The sequence below is a fragment of the Harpia harpyja genome, chromosome 20, assembly GCF_026419915.1.
Source record: "Harpia harpyja isolate bHarHar1 chromosome 20, bHarHar1 primary haplotype, whole genome shotgun sequence".
Lineage (NCBI taxonomy): Eukaryota > Metazoa > Chordata > Aves > Accipitriformes > Accipitridae > Harpia > Harpia harpyja.
The window spans coordinates 18,561,619-18,582,064 of NC_068959.1; the positions used below are offsets into that span (position 1 = coordinate 18,561,619).

Consider the following 20,446-nt stretch of genomic DNA (forward strand, 5'->3'; position numbering starts at 1 on the left):
CCCAATGGGGTTTAGTGGTTAGTTGACTCAAAAGAATAATGTGTAGGAGCAGCAAACTCTCATCTTTTCTCTTACACAAGATCGAATCTTCTGTCTCAGAGAAAGAAGTGTAGCCAGGTTTGCAAAGCTGTACACAGAGTGTAATTCCTTCCTGACCCCTCTAATGTATGTATGCCTTGAAGCATGATACTTTGTTGACCTCCTTACTTCTTCTTGCATAAGTAGTTATACTCACAGTTATACAATTATCCAGTCCTTTTGAAATTCTGCATCTACAGGATTGGTTTCAATAGCCATAATAATGAATTTTATAATCCTTTGGAGAACAGCAAGGTTAGGAGATTAATGCTGAATCTGATGGTGAACTATTTTAAATAACTCAGTAAATTATCTCGACAAGGACGTAGAACAGAAATAAAATGCCAATCAGCTGTCTCGATTTTTTTTTTAATGTTGCTTATTTCTTGAGATCTGCTTCAGTCCTGTCCTTCCTACTCTATAACCTTTCTGCAGCAATAAAATTATGATGTAACTTGCTTCTAAAACTCCTAAAATAAAGGACCTGTTGTTTGTATAGAGTTGTTGCTGTGGTTGAGATGTGAAACCCAGCACCCTCCAGGAGGCGAAGTGTCCCCCTGCCAAATGCCCACTGTACCACTCAGATAGCACACAGGGCAGTCTTCAACAAAGATGCCATGAAAATCAGTACCTTGTTACAAAATAAAATGTGATGGGTACACGTGATGAAAGGATAAGTTTGTGGTGAAAGATGTTGAAGTCTTAAATAAAAATGTATTGCCAGCTAAGTGTAAAGGGGAAAGTATTGATGACAGTGATCAATGCATGAGCTGTGGGGATGGATGTTCTCATCGCCGAAACTGCTACCCTCCTTATGTTATCTGGCTTGCCCTGGAAGTCATGGGGTAAGTGGTGCCTGAGCCCCTGTGCACAGGTAAGCCCCATGCGTTAGGGTTGGAGTACATTCTTGGAAGCAGCATCAGCTGTGCTCCCTCATCGGATTGAGAAACAGTTTCTCAGGCTCTTTGGGACAATCCTCAGTGGTGAATGTATCAAGAAATGGGGGAAGAAGTGGTGATGAACAGCAGTGGTGGTTCAGCACAGGTCAGTAGTTGAGGCAGGGAGGAAGCCTGATGTGGCAGGTACCTGTTAGTCTGGCAGTGGGAAACAAAAGTGGAGATATTTGTTTCTAAACTTTTGTCATGGCATGCTGGCAAATACCAGTCCATTCTCAGTACCCCCCTAAGTGGAAAATACAGCTATTTTCAGTATATTTATAGGTAGAAATACAGAAATTTATGGTCATAACATGGTCATATTCTTAACTGGAAGAGATCGCCTCTGAAACCAATGTTATTACACCAACATACAACAGCCAAGAGAATTGACTAATCAAAAGTCATAAGCTGGAAACAGTTTTGGGTTGGGATGTTTTTTTCTCTGCCTAAGGTTAAATCTATAACCTGATGCAGCTTTCCCACTTGCTATATATGGTATGCATGATAGCTAAAATACAAAGCATTGAGGCAGTCATTTATAGGCAGCTTACCTTTTTCAGTCAGGCCAGCTATGGTGATGTGTTCTTAGAAGCCCCACTCTGTAATGTGCAGCCCTTGATTCTCCGAGGGCTCCTGTGAAACTGAAAACAGGGGATGCACTGGCTGCCTCACCCAAAGCAGCTGTCTCTGGGCCAGGGCTGGGGAGTAACTGATTTTCTGGTGGAGCGGCACTTTAAAAGCGTGGGGGGGGAAAGTTGGAAATAGCGAGGGATGCTGTCCTGGGTTTGTGCTGCTTTCTTTGGAGTTCTGGTGTTCTAAATCTTTTTTTCTGTGCCTTGATTAAAATACCAGGAAATAGGGAAACACTAGTTGCAGGGAGAAAAGTGTGGATATTTCACTAAAATGTACAGAAGCAGTCTTTACATCTTAGAATTATTTTTCATTCAGAATATCCCAGCAACCTAAGAGGAATTCATAAAATGTCTCAGTTTTTCTGCATTTTCATTTTTCTCCCCAAATGTGCTTTTGGTTGTGTTTTGTGTCACAGCTCCTTCAGACCGTGAGGACCGATCTTTCATTGCAGATATGTAAGCAGTAACGTTCTCTCATCTCTCTTCTTGTTGAGGCAGGTATTAACGGGTTGTGTGCTGTTTTCTTGTGCAGCTGTGGTAAGTTATTTTCTGAGCTTCGATTCAAATACCTGGTTAAATCTCACAGAAGAAAGTTGCACCATTTCACATCAGTGGAATCACAGGGAATCTTGCGTGTTGTCTTTTAAGTTTTTCTGTTTCTGACTCATCTCAGAGAGATCTACCCCACTGTGTGTTCCTAAAAAAAATAGATATATAAATAAATAAAAGGGAGGGAGATGTGCAAATGTGCAAACAGCAGAGGCCTGCCAGACTAGCCTGGTTACAGCTGGATGAATAGTGAAGACTAGCACCTGGCCGGTGTGCTGCAAGGCAGCCCCGCAGTGGGGACAGATGGGGCGCTCAGACTGCGCAGGGCTGGCACGGCTGCCCAATGTGCTTGTGCTGACGGGTGAAAGCTGTCAGCAATCTCCCTGCAGTTCTGCTGAGTATGGCATTAATAAAAGGCTGTAATAGCCAAATGTTTCTTCGTTGCTCCTCGCACCAGCGAGTAAGGGGTGGAGTGTGCGAAGGTAGGTGTGAGAAAGGTGGTGATATTAACTTGTTGCAAGGAAATGGGGGGAAAATGAAGCTTGAGGGCAAGGTGTAGGGAATGAAATGCAGGTTTTGTCCACGGCTGCTGCCAAAGTTTGAATCACTTTCTGCGTTGGATACTCAAGACCTCTATGCAAAAAGCCACAGGGTCAGAAAGATTGTTGAACGAGCATACCTGCTGATGCATAATCAACGGCAGTATAAGGGGCTTGGACCATGGCTGTAGTGGGTGGCAGCTGAGTTGCTTTTCATACGCCAGAGATCTACAGAGTAGATAATAATAAAAAAAGATATATTTTCCAGTTTGCCTTAAAGATATCAGACCCTCGGTGCCTTGCTGCAGTGTGCTAGGGACTTGTCGAAGCATCTGCTCTGGTCAGTAAGTGCAGGGAGGAGACCTGGGAAAATCCAAAGCCCTGGTTTATCGGTAGAAATTGCCGTTTGCTTTGTAGTTGCTGTAGTGCCCAGTTCTACTCTGTGGTGCTGGAAATGCCAGATTTCAGATGCCACCTCTGCTCTATAAAGATGTATGATGGCAATAGCTTGGCCTAGACAATTAAATTTGTTTCTGTAAATCTTTGGTTGCATTTCATTCACTTTGTAACTGGAAATGAAAACTTGTTTGGTGGCAAGAATTCTTCAGTTCAGAAGTGGTTGGTGGCAGCTGGGTGAGGTCACGCCACCAGACACATTTTGAAGACAACTAACTATTTGACCAGCTTTTCTGTGGCTGTTTAAAGGGCTGCTGATACTATTGAAGATATCAGTTAAACCTTAAAGTACTAATGTATACCTTCCCAAACCTCAGTTATTGTTCCTGCTTCTCCCTTGCCAGCACAACATGGCCTGGAGGCATCAGAATTGTGCTCCTTTAACTGTCTTCCCAGTGTAAGACAGTAAAATACCTCCATGGTGGATACAATTACATCAGTGTAGCCACGTTTCTGGAGGTATATCTGTTCTCATGCAAGAGACTATTGAGCTCAACTGGTCTAAGTCACACTTACACTAGGATAGCTGTACTCACTGCTGATTTAACTATGTTAGCTTTAAAAAAGAAAGATTACAGTCCTTTTTGTAATCGTGCTTTTTGACATAGACCAGGCCTGAATAATCTGTCTTTTGGGATGGAAAATAGCATCAGTATAATGACAAGCAGTTTTTAGAGAGTGAATCCAGCTTGTTTCAACACTAATGTGAAAAGTGAGATACAGTTTCTCAAATCTGCTTTTCAGATTTACATAGTACATCTTGGATTGATGCTTCCTGCTTCCTCTCCTGCTTTGTAATCTCTATGATATCCTCATCTCTCTTTCCCTGTCTTTGCTTCACACCTGGACAATGTAGCAATTTCCAGTCCAACGGGGTGTACATATCAGGGACACATCTGAGAAGAAAAATAATTTTCTTGTCCCCATGTGGTCTCTGTCCCTATCAGTGAGTCCCTGCTATGGTGTACCGTGTGAAGCAGATCATGCTCACCATCTTAGTGATGTGATGAGGAGGATGATAATAGGTGTCAGAAGTGATGAGTATTAAAACATACCCAAAAGCTAGAAAGTAATACAAATTTCCTTTAGCAAGAGACCTTTGATCCTGTACCAAACCAGCAATTCTTGGTGACAATGGGAACTGCCCCCAAAATACTAATTTTTCTTTCTGTGGCTTAAGCCCCTAAGTGTTGGTTTGAGATTTCATCTAAACTTCAAAACAGAGCTTAGGTGAAGTTGCGGAATTGAACCAATTAGTTTAAATTGTGAATTTCATGTGGTTTAGATTAAAAAACATGCTGGTCTTCCAGGATGTGTTGAAAGTTGAGAGTTCACATACTTAGGGAATCTTCTCCAAAGGTTGGCTGAATAAGTGGGTAAACGTGAATTTCTGCTATAGAAGTTAATGGATCTTTTGTTTCACCAGTACAACTGAAAGCAGATTTCAGAAAATGCACTAATAACTTGTTTTCTGATGGGGCAGAAGCAGCATCAGGATGCTATCTGTGTCAGATGACCCAGTATGTCGCACATTTGATAAATAACAGAAATCTGTACTTTAGCAGCATGTTGTGAAATAGGCTTCCTCCAAAGCGTTCAGCAGTAGCGCAGGAGCCAGCTGGGCTAGCAGATGGAAGGCACGCGCAGGGGCTGCGTTCACAGGACTCTGGCTAGTGAGTTGGTGTCTGGGCAGCCCATGACCCACAACGTTCTGGTGGGTATCAATTTCATCCTGGCAGTGCCGTACCTCTCCAGCAGTACTTCAGCATTTCTGCTCCAAGCCTCTTGAAGATGGGCTTTTGTCTAATTTTTTTCCCCCCACTCTTTTTTTTTTTTTTTTTTTCCTCTCTCCTCCTCATAGCTTAGTGGACAGAGCAGCATCACCATTATCGTATCTTTTTCTGTAGTAGTTACACGCAAAAACTGTGTTATGTCTTAGGGCTAGAAAAGATGTCTCAGCTCAATGAATGCAGCTTCACATCACTCGATCACATCTCTTGTAGTAATGGTATCGTACTCTTTTTCATTAACTTATAAAAATAAATGATTGCTTAAGTTTTGTGCACAGCCAGTACTTGTCTGAATGGCTGCTGTGCTATCACCTCCATGGCAGTGGTGCCTTGTAGCTGGTTTAGCCCTTACCCTGCAAGGTCACAGACACTCTGAGCTGGAGCTGTAAATCCCACCAGAGTGGAGCAAGGAGGAGCGTGTTGGTTTTCTACTCCAGCAAGCTGACGGCAGCAAGGAACTTCTCAGACTCTTGAACTAATGTCGCCTCCTGTGGATGGTCCTTTCTGCAGGGCTCTTGCAGCCTGGCAAGGAGGAATGTTAGTGGATAGGCTGAGAATGAATTTAATGGCTTTCCTTTGCTTTGTACTTGGGTCCAGGATGATGGGACCACCACTTTGCTGCTTATTATGGGGGAAAATTTAAATATGTATTGTGAGGTTACCAGTTTCAATGCTGCTTAGAGGCAGTAAAGTGGGGCTCTTATTCCTGTATCAGAATAAAATCTGCCAATGTTGCATTTTGCCTATTAGACTGGGTTTTGGATGCTCAGGGTGGTGCGAATAGATGATACAAGTTGGCAGGTGGGAAAATTATATTGAATTGCTGGTATGGTAGTGTTACAGGTGTTACATTGTTATGTCAGGTGGCCAAACTGTTTTTCAGTCTCTGTGCAAGTTAGGTAAATTACAGTAAGATCTGTAACGTTGTATGGGCAGTCTCTTATAAATATTTAGAGAGTTGTCTTTTTGTTTTGTAAACAAAGTTAAGGAAAAAATGTTTTTCTAAGAGATGGCTGCATTTCAGCATCAGATTATCTGCTTAAGTATTTAAGCATTCATTTACTAAAAAGCTTATACTTAAAAGATATGGCCATAGTGGATCAGATTTTTCCAGAGGAAAACGTTAACATGTTTACTTGCATCACAAGATATATCAGGGGGTTTTTTTTGTAATTATTGGCACATGCAATTGCCACAAATAGCAGAACTGCTTGTGTTGACACAGGAGTTGCAGAGATGCTTAAACCTTTGCGTGAACATTCAGGTACATTCTGAAGTGATTTTCCTGGCTTCTTAAGGTCACTTTGGCTATGCAGAGGATTATATAAATCTGAACTTTTATTATTACAACCCTTTATTCACAGCTCCACCAAAACTTTGGAATAGTTTCTCAGAAGTAACTTGTAAGAGGGCCATAGTAATTGAGGTCAGATGAGCCATACGTTTGATGAACAGCATGCTAGGAGCTGCATTAAGTGGTCAGCATCCATCTGGAGATGAGGTTTTATCGCAAGCCTTTGTTGCTGAATAATTAACTGTGCACTTGCCTCTGATGGTTACTGTTTCGGAGAAGTGGCTCCTGCCTTCTGAATGGGCTTCAGCAGTTTTTCCTCCTAAAATAAGGGTTTTGATGAGCTGCTTTTATGTTTCATGAAGACTTTTTTTCCCCACTCTTTGGCAGCTAGCTAGCTCGGGGGGAGGGATAAGTTCTGATTAAAAACTCTGTGAATGCACATTGCAGAAGGAGGTTCTGGCTTCCCAGGAGCCAGTGCCGCTAATGAACCAATTGGTGCAGCTGACAGAGGATAAACTACCTGACTTTTCATCATCATCTTGTTCTTCTAGAAGGGAAACAGGTTGATGGTTTGTAGGTAAGGCAAGATTCATCTGTTCCTTTGCATGCAGGCAGGCCACGCTGGGGAGATGAGGAGACACAGGCCTGCCCGTGTCACTGGGTTACCTATACGTGTGTTCCTGAACGCAGCCTGTTGAAATCCTTTGTTCAACTGAAGCTTATTTTTTCCTTTTAGCTTGTCTTTCCCACATGCTAAACATGGGACTTTCAGATTTATCTGTCTAACCATTCTTTATGTAATGTGACTTGGTCTCAGATGAAATCCATTGCTTGTTCCCGTTTGGATACGCTGGCTATGGTGGGGATATGGGGATGTGAGCATGCATGCAAAGTCAGACGAAAGTTATAAGTTTTTGCTGCTTCATTGTTGCTGTGGGAATTGCAAGAGGAGAAACGAGAGAAAATATGTTGTACTGCAGCAGACTGCAATGCTAGAAATCTTTCATTTGCCAGTAATCATGGCATTATTTAACCAGTCTGATAAAACAAGTATAGTTGTATGTTGTACAGTTTTGTGTACAAGCATCTTTTGTATCCTGCTAGCTTGGTGTTCACTGCCTGTTTTCTTCTCAGCCTTGTTTCTAGATTTTCTTAGATTTTATCAGTAATAAAATGCCAAGCTTTCAGGTTATGCAATGTTCTTCATGTTCCAACATTAATTTTTGCTGAGGTTTTTTATACTTGGTAAACAGGCAATGTGACAGTTCTACCTGTAAGGAATTCTTGATCTCAGAAAATTCTGATCTTAAAAATTACCTCCTGAATGAAAGAGCTGGGTAACTGTTAATGTGAAATTAAGGAAAGAAACAAGCCAGTTAAGTGTATGCAGTAATAATTGAGGTAAGTTACGCCACAAGATGACATGGCACTGAACAGTCCCTCTTTGTAACACTCATAGAATATGAGTAAATAAAGTGAGCTTCAGGAGGGATCTGTGCACTTTCTTAGAGTGACAGATTAAATTGTGCCAGAAAATCCCCAAAGGTAATTTTTACATCTGTTATTTATTCATGTAGTAACGATGACAGGTGAATTTAAAAGAACTAAAGCAAATTCGTTCCTTCTTTTCTAGTCCAATCTACTTTTCCTTATGCTTGTTCGTGCAGTTCTAGTAACTAAGGGTCTGTGAGGGGCTACGAATAATCAGCTCTGGTATCTGGGGGTGTCATCTTTGCCCTTTCACTTCTGAGACAAATCATACTTTAAGTGAGAGAGGAAGATTAATACTGTCATAATTAGTGTTGATAGTTGTAGCTGAGGCACATAGTAACAGAAAAACTCTACAGCTGTAGCTGTCAGAGGGGGCTGTTCACAGCAGACATACCAGGATCTTATTTGGCAAGGTGATGGGGAAGGTACTTTGTGGAGCTACAGATCCAGAGTGTGGTGTAGGGATCCCTGTCAGCTTCACTTGTCAAAAATTGCTAGAAGCTGGAACCTGCAGAAAGCAATTGGGTAAAGGTTATGCATTTGATTATTTCATAGCACAGCTAAGTTAAACAGCCTTCCAGCTGTTTGTTCAATATTAATGATTCACTTCATCTGCACAGGCATGGCACTGCTTCAGTCATTTAACTTTTTTTTATTTAAGGAATGTTTTCTCTTTTATTAAAAATCCAGGGTATATTTGGATTGTTCTATCAGTGTCCTCTTAGGTAGTCAACATATTTCTCTCTGCGTGGGGAAACCTCAGATGAGTGACAAGGCATTCCGCACCAGAAATTCTCCTGTCAGTTCTCTGTACCAACACCACCAGCCAGTCATCTGGTGACAGCAACTTTGCTGTTTCCTGTGGCATCTGCGAGGGTAGAGGATCATCTTAAACTCTTGAAGCCCCAAACCCCAGGCAGCTGTGCCCAGTGCTGGCCTTTAAAAGACAGTCTGTGGAGCCTCTTAGGGTGTTTAGTATTTTTTATTTGCTATGGCTGCTGAGCCAGGAGGAAGGGACTGTTACTTTTTCTTCTTTGAAACTCCATTGCATGTTGGGTCTGCTGCATAATAAACCATACTTCCTTTGCTACAAGCAATACAGGACTAGAATGTATGTGTTTGAAATATGGATTCTGCTGCCTGTAGTGTGGTACCTCTTTGAATTTTTAGAAGCTGTCGATGTGGGAAGCCTATAGGATTTTTAATAGTTTCCACTGTATACAGAAAGGTATTTTGATCTCTGTGACTTGTTTGGGGCCATACAAATGAGTTATTGCCTGTGAACTCTCATTAACTTTCTGTCGTGGTTTAACCCCAGCCAGCAACTAAACACCACGCAGCCGCTCACTCACTCCCCCCCACTCAGTGGGATGGGGGAGAAAATCGGGAAAAGAAGCAAAACCCGTGGGTTGAGATAAGAACGGTTTAATAGAACAGAAAAGAAGAAACTAATAATGATAATGATAACACTAATAAAATGACAACAGCAATAATGAAAGGATTGGAATGTACAAATGATGCGCAGTGCAATTGCTCACCACCCGCCGACCGACACCCAGCCAGTCCCCGAGCGGTGAATCCCTGCCCCCCCCCACTTCCCCGTTCCTAAACTGGATGGGACGTCACATGGTATGGAATACACCGTTGGCCAGTTTGGGTCAGGTGCCCTGGCTGTGTCCTGTGCCAACTTCTTGTGCCCCTCCAGCTTTCTCACTGGCTGGGCATGAGAAGCTGAAAAATCCTTGACATTAGTCTAAACACTACTGAGCAACAACTGAAAACATCAGTGTTATCAACATTCTTCACATACTGAACTCAAAACATAGCACTGTACCAGCTACTAGGAAGACAGTTAACTCTATCCCAGCTGAAACCAGGACACTTTCCTAACAGAATTGCATTTTATACCTTTCACTGCCAAATGAAATTCTTTGGCTCTCCTGGAAGGAGCAGCTTAAACCAGCTGAGTCTCTTTTGGAAACCAGCTCAATTCCCGACATGAGAGTATCAAATACTTAGAGTAAGATTCTGCAGTTTCTGTTGTCCTCTTATTAACCGAGGTTTAATACTGATGTAACTATTGATTTCTAGCACTGCCTGGCTAAGCTGGAGGGGTGGGGGAAGCAGGCCAACAAAGAGGGAAAAAAAGCAGCCTGCTGGTCAAATTGAAGTGAAGATTGTAACAAACACATGAATGCAAAGTGCATGAAATGAATGGCACATCAGGCTGTCTGCCTGAATTCACTGAACAGACTCAAGCTGATGCAAACAGTCTCTGTACACATCTGCTTGTGTTACTTTTTCTTTTCATTAGTCACTGTAGGGCACTGGACAAGAGGGGGTTTCTATCCCTTGGATGTTCTTTGCGTCAGAAATAATTAAAATTTCTGTTTCTGATCTCTGGAGGCTTTCAAGCTAAGAACGCAACTCCTTCACCTTTTCATGCAGCTTAAAAGCAGGCAAGCTCAAAACTGGAGGCCTATATGAGCATCGTCATGTCTAGGAAGACAATTTTTGTTGTCAAAAATAGGTAGTGAAGACCAGAAGTGTTTTGGTCAACAAGAGAATAGCATGCCTGTGTGCCAGATAAGCACAGGAGCTGCCTGTGTCTGGGGGTCCTGCCATAGCAAAGAACTGATGAGATGAGATATGACAGTGTTTCCACTCATTGAGGAAAGCAATAAAACCATGCTCCCTGCCAGCATGATACAATGAAAATAATCCCTGCTGGCAGCAGATTCGGAGATCAGTATGACTCTGTGCTGCTTAGATACAGGAAGGTATTCAGAAGGGCTAATTTCAGCCTGGTGAGGCTCATCTTTCCAGGGGCCACTGCAAAGAGAGTGGAGAATGAGCAGCCCCTCTGGAGAGGGACTGAGAGCAGGAGACCAATTTAGCTGGTTGAATCACTCTTCAGAGCCAGGCTCTGACCATTGGCTGTGGAGCAGATTCTGGAGAGAAGCCTCCTAGTTAGACTAAAGGTAACCTGTGTGAATAATCTTCTGTCTTTTAGCAAAAATCCACCGTGACTGGATCTGTATCTGTTCCATATGTAAAATGGAGCTATTCAAACACATTTAACCTGCGATTATATTATCTTCAGAGCAGCTGGTCCACAGAGGGATAACTACTTGCCTCTCATGTCTGCTTCTGTAGTCTGACCTTCAGCCCAAGTGATAGAGATGTGCGTCATGGTGTGCAGATCCTCCTTGGGTCACGCAGAATGGGATTTTTTCCTCTTTTAGGAAAAGAGGAAATTTTATGCAATACGCTGTGATCAGTCACTTGGTTTTTTTTTTAATTGTGCTAAGCACTCTGAAGTAGAAGGACAGAATTAATAGTGTTTGCGCAATGCTATTTCCCTCCCTTGTGAGCCTGCATTATGACACAGCCTTCAGTTACATGATTACACAGTATTTTTTCCACAGGGTGCCGTTCAGTGAATGGCAGCTTGAGCTTGTTCAATATTTCTCTTTGTGCTCATCTTTTAACGCATGTGCCCCCTAAGCCGGTTTCTGCACGTCCTCTGCTCTCAGCTGCGTGCCGCTGTAGCCTCCTCGGAGGACTCCCTGCATGTGCACACGAGAGGCTCTCGCTGTGCACAGCACGCACTCGGGAGCTGCGTGCGAGCTGTTCAGCGGTCAGAAAAATAGTAGATGATGTCATAAATCTCTGAGTACATTAGATCATCAATAACACTGCATATATATTTGTGAGCAGAAAAAGAGTTCAGCTGACAGTAACATGTTTTTGCAGTAACTTAATTTCATTGTAAAATCCACTGTATATTTAGATATTAATTGAAAATGCTATTTAAAGTCTAGTATTGAGTATGTCATTTGAATTTCGGACATGATTAACTCAGCTACTTCTCTAGCCCTTTATTGTTCACCCATGGGAAATACAAATTCTGTTTGTCCTATGCAAAGTCAATGCTTGACTCTGCTACTCGCCTTTGCTTACGGCAAATCCCATTCTATGGCTCCTAATGAAGAGGAGGTGCAGACAGCCATCAGACATCGTGCTCTGCTGGCTCACCCCATGGGCTGTAATGTCAGTAAATTCCTAGAGCTATTTTGATTCCCAAAGTCCAGCCAAGAATCCAGCTTGGGCATTTCAGATTCTAACATCAATGGCAGGATTAGAAGCCTGAAGGGGTTTGACAGCGTCAAAGTGTGTCCTTGTTTGTATACCCAAGTGAATGTTTGTCAATTGCTTTTCAGTTGTTGTGGTGGGGTTTTTTTTAACTTCTACTCCCTTCACAAAACCCTATAGCCAAAAAAGAGGAAATTTGAAGTAACGGTCCCATCACTTGCAACCCTTATATGTGATGGCTTTTGCTCCTACCTATCCAAACTGCTGCTCTGAATTCAAGTTCCTCCTGTCTGCCCTGGAGGTCTTAATAAAGACGCCTACCTATACACTTCCATGTATGTCCTACCAGCTCTGTTTCTTTCTTAAAAGCCCTCAAAATAGGGAAGAATTTTGCAAACTCCATTATAACGTGAATATACACTTACATGGAGAATGTGCACTCTTTGGTGGTTTGCAGTTACTATATGTGTTCGTATGTGTCCACTCGAAGAGCTTGTCTGGACCCTTGGCAGGAAAGTTGCCCATTTGCCTTTTGTCACGGCCCCTGTTCTTGGCATCAGTCCCATCACTACTCCTGATGGCTTTGATTTGCCCGTGTTTGCTTCTAAATGCTAACAAACCTGCACCACCACATTTTACTTATCAGTAAGACAGGAGTTTCACCTTTGCTTTTAGAAAAGGGTTAATTGAGTATATTGGCAAGCCTTCTTTCAGAGGGAGAGGGAGGGCAGTTAACCTCATTTGTCCAGCCTGTGTTAGGCAGCCTGATGGCAGGGAGAGGCATCCTGCATGTAGTTCCCTGAGAATGTGCCCCTGCAAAACTCTGTGGCTCTTGGCACAGAGTATTCTGCTTTCAAGCTCTGCCTTCATAGAGGTATCAGGATAATTTCAACAGGGCATCTCCTGCAACAATACAGAACAGAGCAGGCAGGAAGGATTTTGACACCAGCAATTTTTCTCTCATGTTATTTTCCAACTCTAATCCCAGGAAGAAAACTGAATGGCTGATTTCATAATGATTTGTAGAGTTGAAAGTTACACCTCCATAGTCTCTGCCCTCAGGGATATTTCTAGGGTAGCGAAGGTAGAGCAGTCTCAGTACTCGCTATCTGCAATACCCCATAGTAATGCAGAAATTCATCTCTTGTATTTATTGGCGCTAAGCGGGAGCCTCAGCACTTGGGGGGACTGGCAGCCTTCCCTCATGGTATGCCGAGAGAGGCAGAAGGGAGAGTCTTCAGAAACTCCTTCAGCAGGAATCACTTGCACTAGCTGGGAATAAAACGCAGAGGGGAGAAATGGAGAGGAGGTATCTGACTTCCAAGGGCACAGAAGAGAATTGCTGTCTTGGACGAGGGCCCCAAGTGAGCTGGATTTCTCATCCTATGAGACAGAAAGAAATATAGTCTAGAACATAATGGTGCATGGGATGAGGTCTGCCTGCAATGAATCGTAGTGTGTCTCTGCTTTGTATGGACCCAAGCGTCTTTTACTCTTTGTGGCTGTCCTAGATCGGTAGGATACACACGTGCAGCTAACCTAACAGCTGCAGATACTGCATCTGTCCAAAGCACGTTTGGAGCATGTTAAGTCTGCATACTGCTGGAAAGAGTGGAGGGAACTGGTTTTTGCAAGTTGAGGATGCTGTCTTGCAGACCTGATTGTGTCATTTCCAGGGTGGCTTTGCGTGCGTGGGCTCATGGTGACTTTTGAGGCCTGCTGGGTTTGAGTGGCAGCTTGACTGGCGGGTTTGAGACTAGCTGTGGTGGAGGAGAGGTGACAAGCAAGTGCCTCCATAGAGACTATGCCATAGCCTCAGGCGGGGAACCTGGGAATAGCAGCATCTCCTGACAGCACAGCGCACGCTGCAACCAATGGCATATAAAGCAGGAAAAATGCTGCCCTTGACAGGACCTGTGGAAGAAGTGTGCAAAGCGTGGCTCAGCTCTCCCCCACGGAGGCCAGCAGAGCTGCCTGGGGGACTCTGGAGGGGCAGGGGAAAGAAATCCTGAAGAGGGTCCTGAAATGGCGGCAGGTGGGTCCCCTCCCATCTCCTGCAGCAAAGCGTGAGCCTCTGCCGCTTCTAGGAGGAATTTCCTTGGCAAGACTTGTATTCAGTAACCACAGAGACTATTAAAGATGTCCCTATGCCTTTTTGAAATATACATGTTATTCTAGAATCTGTTTTCAATTTTCAAATGCAATAGGTTTAAAAAAAAAAAAAAAAAAGTTCCAGAAACATCTTCACATCAGAAACTTGAGTTAAACTTCTCTGTATAGTAATGACTAACTGGTTGAAAACAATTGCTGCTTTTTTTAGAGTACTTATGTTGGTAAATTTAGGCTTTTTTTGATCATAACATTTCACTGAACTATGTGATTTTCACTTGTGAAAAAAGGAAAAATTAAAATCAGTTTGGGTTTTCTCCCTTAAAATTAATTAAGGCTGTGATCTCGCATTACTCAATGAAAAGTTAACATCTTTAGCAACTTTTCAACAGATGGGAGAATATTGTTAGTCATCAGTAAAACAAGAGAGTTTTTTTCTTTAGATATTAAATGTCCTCTTTAAATGCAACAGTAATAATTTAGGGTTATTTGAATCTTATAACGTGGTTAATCGAGAAACCCACTTTCATGCATAGCCTATACAAAACTGTTACTGGTAATATTATCTTTCATAGTTGGATTATGGAGCTTTAATAAAAGGCTTACTCTGCCTCCAGAAGAAAAGCATTTCCAGGCTGAGACAAAACAGAGAAATAGTTCAGAGGAAAGTATTGCTTGCTGAGATCATTATAAAGAAGAAGGCAGAATGGGGATCCTATGTCCTCCATCTCAAATGTTCAGTGTAATACAGCGTTTATGTACATGTCATGATACTTAACGCGCATGTGCCATGATGTTAATCTGAATTAGGAAATACGCCTTTGTGTGGTGGTGCTTTTTCTCTTTTATTGCCTATAAAATTTATTTACTAAAAAAAAAATCTTCTGATATAGTTGGAAAAAATCTAAGTATGACTTCCAAAGGTGATGCCTTTCCCTCTACGTTTTACTTTTGCTGCGCTGAGCTACTGTTTTTTAGACTCAGAAGTGGCTAAGTATTTTTCAGAGCTGCTATTTGTGGTTTGGAGATCCCTTTTGGGGGGGATATGATCACATTGCTTCTGAAAACCGCTCAGGTTGTGAGCACATTGCAGGTTGAGAAAAATCAATGGCAGAGTTTGCGTGGAGGTGGCCTGGGAAGTCTGCAGGGACACAGGGCTGCCTGGCCTCCACTCCGGGGTGCCACGGTGCTGGGGACGTGCTGTCGGGATACTCGCTGTACTCTTTGGGTTATTTTTCCCTTCCTAATTAAATGTGTTTGTTTTGGAAACAAAACCTAAAAATGCAGAGAAAGAAACAGTTTAACTGCAACAAGTTTGAGTCTGTCCTGTCAACCGGGCTTTTGCTCAAAAAGGGGGGATGAAGTCAGGTCTTTGAGAGCAGTTGCATGTTCTTGCAGAAACAGGGTCTTCTGGGTTGAAGCTCTTCTGTTTCTCTCTTCTCACCTTTCCCTCGTGATGCCTGTCTCCATTCTCACTTGCTTTCCTTGCCCTTTTCAAAACCTACTGCATCTGAACAGCAGCAGCGAGGAGGAAGGTTGCATGGCTGACGCGTATGCTGCTCCCTCCTGTAACAGGCTGCAGCCAGTTAGAACAAAATGCAGACAGAGGGGGATTTGCATTGTCAAACCACTCATCCTTGTCATCGCATAGCTTGAAAGCAAAATGAAAGGAGCAAATCTGCCCTATGAAGCAAGCATAGTAAAATCATAACTACAGATCTTAGAAAACAAACTAGGAAAAATGTTTATAAGAAATGTCTTAGCTTTTTTTGGTTTTAGTAGCTAGTGTTTTAAGTGTAATGTCTATGGAAGGCTGGAATGTAAGCCGACCCAATTGTGTAATTAGTCCAAATTCATTAGGAGCATAAATGATAGGAAGGAGAAAAGAACCAGTAATGACTGAACCGATGATTCCATTCTGCAGAAAAGGGCTACAGCAGCCAAGTGCCTTATATACCAGCTCGGAAGCGAAGTCATGTGTATCTCATGGGTGTGTGTTTCCATGGTAATTTTTTATTTCTGGGGAGACTGTAAGTCTTTGTAAGAAATGGAAAAAGTCATCCGAAAACTATGATTTTTAGAATGCTGCCTTGGAATAGTAATATAAATACCCCGGAGCCACACAGAGCCTGCTTTGGCATGGGAGCCAAGTGACATCTCTGTGCACATCTGAAGTGTTTAATTAGAGCAAAGTAAAACCAGATACAAGAGAAACATGTTCAGCTATCCCTCCACTGCCTGCCTAAACCATGCAACAGCTCTTTGTAGTTGATTCACGTGCCTTGAGCTTGGCTTGGGGAAAAGAACTTTCCCATGTTAATATTTTGATTTTCAACTATGTAACGGCTTTTGGAAAGAAATATTGATAATTTTCTAAGCCTCTGCCTCATACACATGATTTCAGCAGTGAGGTGTGTGCTTTTGAAAAGCATCTGTGCTGTACACTACAACTTCTTGATACTTTCTGAAGCTTTTGTGGTGTACTTTTTCAATGACTGTTGGATATTATGTGTGCTTTGGGTTCAATGCTTTTGTCCCTGGAGCAGTATAAAAACAGTGATGTCTTGTAAACAGCCTCAGAGAGCCAGCCTCTTTCTGCTGTAGATGAAAAACTGTTAAAACACACAGACATGGAAGATGTTCCACCTGTGCGACTGAAGATCAGCATTTTAATTAACATTTAAGAAACCCTTGACTGGGGTAGCAGAGCAGGGAAGGAATGGGAAAGGTGTGTTGCATGGTTTTAGAAGTTGTTCTCCAGTAACCAATAAACATCATGGTACTTTGAGGTGATTGTATTCTCTGTGTTTTGGATGCACTGGGGCTGTAAGAACTGCAATTGAGACTAGCTCAGGGAGCATACATAATGCTCTAACTGTGGGCACACTTAACAATATGAATAGGTTTTATACCAAGTAACCTTTAATATTATTAATATATACAGTCCACTGTTAGGTTAATAAATGGCAAGAGACTGAATTATTGAAGAAGTTAATTGGGTTTAATACTGATTAGTTCCATTAAGGGGCTGTAATAGCTGTACTGCAGAAAGAAATGTGTTATAATGAAGAAGAAAGTGCATCTCCTGCACTGTGCAGAGTTCCAGTAAGAAGCCGATGATGAGCCTGCAGAGGTCCCTAGCGCTGGTCAGAGGAGAGAGCGTGCCCTGGGCAGGGGGGCTGCTGTGGTGGGGTCTGTGCAGGCCACCCTGCTAACCAGGTGAGGCTTTCTGCAAACCGTGTTCTGGAATCTGTGTGCTGATGGCTGGCAGAGACACCCAGCAGCAGGTGATACTGGAAAGACTGTAGTTCCCAGCGCCTGTTTTGCATCTTCCCAGCCACCCCTGTGTGTAGTGCTGGAGGAAGGAAGGAGAGAGGCAGCCACAGAAGCAGAGGCTGGGGACTGTGTGACGAAGACGGTTGTATTTGACGCAGTGGGATTTGCTGGAGGGTGCAGAAAATGTTAGTCAAAGTGATTGGGGCAGTTGTCTATCATCTATGAAGAAACGCGGCAACTAGGGAAGGTTGCGGATGGCTGAAGAAATGTTGTCGTTATTACACTCATGTTTAAGAAAGGCAGGGAAGAGGACCAGGGGTACAAGAGGCCAACCAGCCGTGCCTCAGTCCCTGCAGGGAGCACGTCCTCTCGCAGGCTGTTCCCAAGCCTGGGAGGACGAGGAGGCAGTCAGGAACAGTAGCACAGATTGAGTGCGGCATATAACTTGCTACAATGAAGGGACTGGCTGTGCAGGTAAGGAGTGAATACCCGGATTCTGTTAGTTTACTACCTCTGCCAATGCCAATGTTTATATTCCTGTCAGATCAGTTATTACTGCTGGGCCCTTTTCAAGCTAATGTAATATCAGAGTTATTTTGATAGTTTCTTAAAATCTGCAATTGACACCTTTGATTTGATGATTAATTTTGTCTATAAAATTTAATGTGAGCATTGGAAAGGATAATTATATTATGGGCTTCAGTTACCTGATTTAGTCTAGCAAGATATTCCTGCATGGTTAATTGAGTGTTTAACTCACAGCTGACTGTGATCCCAGTACTTGGAAAGGGACGAGAGAGAACCAAGGAGATCCTCAATTCAGAAACCAGTGAGAGTCTTTGGGTTAAATTACCTGTAGGTGAAGCACCGAGTCTAAACCAGTAGCTCACCAGCTGTGGCTCTGGCAGCAGAAGGACCCAGTAAGAGGTAGCTGGCAGCTACCACCTCCTCACTGGGACGAGGGACCCTGCTGTGGTCCTCTGTGGTGTAGAGACTCCTGCTGAGTTCCTGCAAGCGTTTCAAACACCCCTGGCTCACCCACCAGCAGGTACCAGCTGGCAGGATTCAAAGCAAAGAACAGAGCCAGAGCTGGTAGGTAAGATGCACAGATGGAAATAAAGTAGCAGATGCTGATCAAAGTGAGGAACAGAATATATCAAGGTAAGAAATGCTCTCCTGCCCTAGAAAGAAAGAATTTGGGGGGACAGGATGTTTTCTGTGTGAAGAAAGAAAAATGACATTAAAACCTAGCTAGGGAGAGAAGTCCTTACTGACATGTCAGCAGGAGAAGTGAGAGCAATAGAAAGAGAGGAAGAACACAGCAGGTGAGGTCTGGGGGAGAGATTTAGGTGGGGGAAGCCAGAAAGTAAGTTAGTAGAAAGTGAAACAGAAATTCAGAAAGACTGTAGAAAAAACAGGTGGAAAAAACAACTTTTAAAAAAGAACAAAAGGTGCTTCAGTGCCACCCTGCAAGTCATCCACACAGGTGGGTGACAAATGGTTAGTGTCTGTAAGAGGACCATGTTTACTGGGGTTTTTGTTTTGTTTTGTAATCTAAGGTAGGCAATTCTTTTAAACGAGGTGAGTTTGGGAGTCTGTCTTGGGATGGAGAAAGGCATTGAAAATGAGATAAAGAGGTACCACATTGGTTCTTTGTGCTCCTGGTGTTCAAGTCTGCATGGTCCAAACCCAAACAGAGTGGTACCATACCACGTCTAGTGAGAGCTGCTTTGTAGAAAAGTAACGCATCTCCTGTAACTTTGGCTAAAAGATCCTACGTGAGTTGGGAAGAGAATAGGAATGAGATGCTTAGAGCTTAGCAACAGAAGTTAATGTTCACAGTATAGTGAGAGATCTTTAATATATCTTACTGGGCAAAATTTGTAACAATAAGTAGGTTTAGAAAAAGACCTGTGAACCATTTATATTCTGCATCCAGTTTAAGTATCATGAAGAACCTCAGTGGAGCTTCCCTGCTGAAACTGGTTTCAGACAAAAATGCCAGCTGGCCCAGAGGGCATTTTTCATCTTTGATTTAAAATATCATGAAGTTTTCAACAGGATTTTGAAATTATTCTGTTGGGAACTAAATTGTCTCCACTTTTGCATTTCTATAGACACAAATAGTCTCTGAGCTTCTGCATGGGCAGTTATGAGTCTACTGCCAGTATCTGAGCTAGTGGTCAGAGATGGAGAGCTTCTTGTTGAGGGACTTTCTATCTGAAATTTGCTTCTTTCCATCTGTGAAAGCATCTTGGCTTGCTTATTTTCAGAGCAGCCATGAAAACCCATTTGTTCCTCTGATGAAAGGCTCATGAGGCAAGGCGAGGTGCAGGGGTCTGCAGCCCATTTGTAGGTACTAGGTTAAGAGGAGAGTGGTTAGAGTGGTTCATTTGAGCAGCTGTCTGCTGAAAGTGTGTGTGGGAGCAATGAGGGGGAAGACAAAGGGTGTCCACTGCAAGGACTGTGGTAATGCTCCCTGAGATCCTTCCTGAGAAGCGGTATTAGACTTGTGTGAGGGGAAGCCACCCATCCTTCCTCACCTGGCCAACATTATGCAGTGCATATGTGAGAGAAAAAGGCGCTACTAGACTGGCAGCACGATGGCAACACTGTCATTTTGCAGACGCTTGAACTCTCAGCACATTAGATGCTTGAGCCTTGTGGTTTTAATACACGCCTGAGCAGTGGAACGTGAAGCTTGCCTAACAGGCATTGCTCAAGCTGTCTCTACCCGAATACTGTACTTCAAAGAGAAGCCTTCTTACAGTCATTTCCCATAGTCTTTTCAGTGCTGCTAGGCAATATATGTCAAGAGATTTCCTTGTATTAATCTAAATAGAATTCTTAATTATTAAGACAACCTAGTCAAGTCAAAATAAATTTAATGGCTCATATTTATTATTCTTGTTAGAGTCCTTATGAATCAAGCAGAAATGCTAGAAAAAAATTTAACTAAGCATATGTCAGTAGTAAATAATAGAAGCCTGGATTGCACCCAAGTCAGATCCTAAACTGATTAATACAAGCAATTGGCTGTAAGTCCTCCCTGAAGTCTGATGGTTTTAAGACTCTGCTAATACCAGTGTAGGATGTATAGTCATATATTTCAAAACCGAAGCCCAACTTCTGAGGAAGCAGATACAAAGTCAGCACTTGTTCGCATATCTCGACAGCTTGGCTACTGCTTATCTTTAGA

At 42.8% G+C, this 20,446-nt stretch overlaps 1 protein-coding gene across 1 annotated transcript in view; it reads left to right on the top strand.

Moving 5' to 3' along the window:
- KCNIP1 (potassium voltage-gated channel interacting protein 1) overlaps positions 1–20,446 on the top strand; it is a 475,234-nt gene that overhangs the window by 125,408 nt on the left and 329,380 nt on the right. The window lies entirely within an intron of this gene.